This window comes from Gopherus evgoodei, chromosome 21 (genome assembly GCF_007399415.2).
Source record: "Gopherus evgoodei ecotype Sinaloan lineage chromosome 21, rGopEvg1_v1.p, whole genome shotgun sequence".
NCBI classification, from domain to species: domain Eukaryota; kingdom Metazoa; phylum Chordata; order Testudines; family Testudinidae; genus Gopherus; species Gopherus evgoodei.
The window spans coordinates 2,232,466-2,234,936 of record NC_044342.1 but is presented as its reverse complement, the minus strand read 5'-3'; positions in this window follow the sequence as shown (position 1 = coordinate 2,234,936).

Sequence of the window (2,471 nt, the reverse complement as noted above, 5' to 3'; positions counted from 1 at the left end):
GGGATTTGGGCATTAGGCACCTGGCATTTTGGTTCCAAGGGAGATTATTGAGAAATATATGGAGTTTTCAGATTTGGGATTTACATATTGCAAGTGTTTTCCATATGTGTGGAGTTGGCTGAGCTTTGAGTTGCTGGAAAGTATGTGAGACTCAGGGAAAATTTGGACATTTGATTGGCTTTTGAGTCACAAAAAATCCCAAGACACTTGAGTTTAGATTGCTGTGTCACTTAGGTGTTTGTTTAAAAACTGTATAGATGGAAATATAGAATCATAGAAGTTTAGGGTTGGAAGAGACCTCAGGAGGTCCAATCCCCTGCACAAAACAGGACCAGTCCTAACTAAATCTTCCCTGCCAGGGCATTCTCAAGTCAGGACTTAAAAAAAATCTAAGGATGGAGATACCACCACCTCCCTAGGTAACCCATTCCACCCTCTTAGTTATAATGTTTTTTCTAATATCCATCCTAGATCTCCTCCACTCCAACTTGAGACCATTGTTTCTTGTTCTATCATCTGCCAACATTGAGAACAGCCTATCTCCACCCAGTACCGGCTCCAGCTTTTCTTCCGCCCCAAGCAGCAAAGAAAAGAAGAACCCAATCGAGCTGCTGCCGAAGAGGAAGACAGAGAGTGAAGGACCTGCCACTGAATTGCCGCCGATCTAATACGGGCCGAATGAGCTGCAGCCGAAGTACTGCCATCGCCGATCCGAATGTGCCGCCCCAACAACGGACACACTACTGCGCCTTTCTATTGGCCGCCCCAGGCATCTGCTTCCTTCACCGGTGCCTGGAGCCAGCCCTCTCTCCATCCTCTTTGAAACCCCTTCAGGTAGTTCAAGGCTGCTGTCAAATCCCCTCTCACTTTTCTCTTCTACAGACTAAATAATGCCAGTTCCCTCAGCCTCTCCTCATAAGTCATGTGCCTCAGCCCCCTAATCATTTTTGTTGCCCTCCATTGGACTGTCTCCAATTTGTCCACATCCCTTCTGTAGTGGGGGGACCAAAACTGGATGCAGTATTCCAGGTATGGCACCAATAGTGCTGAATAGAGGGAAATGATCACTTCCCTCAGTCTGCTGGCAATGCTCCTACTCATGCAGCCCAGTATGCTATTAGCCTTCTTGGCAACAAGGGCACACTCTTGACTCATATCCATTTTCTCATCCACTGTAATTTCCGGGTCCTTTTCTGCAGAACTGCCATTTATCCAGTCCATTCCAAGCCTCTAGCAGCGCATGAGATTCTTCCATCCTATATGCAAGACTTTACTTGTTCTTGTTGAGCCTTATCAGATTTCTTTTGGCTCAAGCCTCCAATTTGTCTAGGTCACTCTGGACCCTATTCCTACCCTCCAGCATATCTACCTCTCCCCCAAGCTTACTGTCATTCACAAACTTGCTGAGGATGCAATTCATCCCATCATCCAGATTATTAATGAAGATGTTGAATAAACCAGCCCCTGGGGCACTCTTGCTTGATACTAGCTGCCAACTAGACATTGACCCATTGATCACTACCTGTTGAGCCCAACGATCTAGTCAGCTTTCTGTTCACCTTATAGTCCATTCATCCAATCCATGTTTCTTTAACTTGCTGACAAGAATACTTTGGGAGATCATATCAAAAGCTTCGCTAAAGTTAAGGTATATCACTTCCATGGCTTCTCCCATATCCACTGTCATAAACAGATAGTTAAGGGTTAATGTATCTTTTACCAGTAAAGGGTTAAGAAGCTCAGTAAAACTGGCTGACACCTGACCAGAGGACCAATAACGGGACAAGATACTTTCAAATCTTGGTGGAGGGAAGTCTTTGTTTGTGCTTTTTGTTTTGTTCGCTGTTCATTGTTCGCTCTTGGGACTAAGGGGGATAGTTTTAAGATCCAAAGGGTTTGGATCTGTGTTCCCCAGGGAAGGTTTTGGGGAACAGAAATGCATTAAATTCTGGCTGGTGGCAGTGTAACAGATCTAAGTTAGTAATTCAGCTCAGAAGTGTTCATGCAGGTCTCCACTTTTTGTACTCTAAAGTTCAAAGCGGGAAAAAAGGGATTTTTTTTCCATGGGCTGACTGTGCATTGTGTGAAGTACTTCTTTTTATTTGTTTGTTTTTTAACCTGCTGTCTATTAATTAATTAATTAATTAACAAATTAATTAATTAACCAAATTAACCAATTAACCTAGTTCTTGCTTTATGTGAAAAGATAAATAACACTTCCCTATTCACTTTCTCTATGCCATTTATGATTTTATAGACTGCTAGCCTAACACTCCTTACTCATCGCTGTTCTCTCCTCATATGGAAGCTGTTCAATCCCTTTTATCATTTTATTACAAGTCTGCACCTTTTCCAATTCTAATATACATATTTTTGGATGGAATGACCAGAGCTGTCTGCAATACTCAAGTTGTAGGCGTACAAGGAAATGATATGTTGGAATTATGATATTTACTGTTTTAGTATCTATC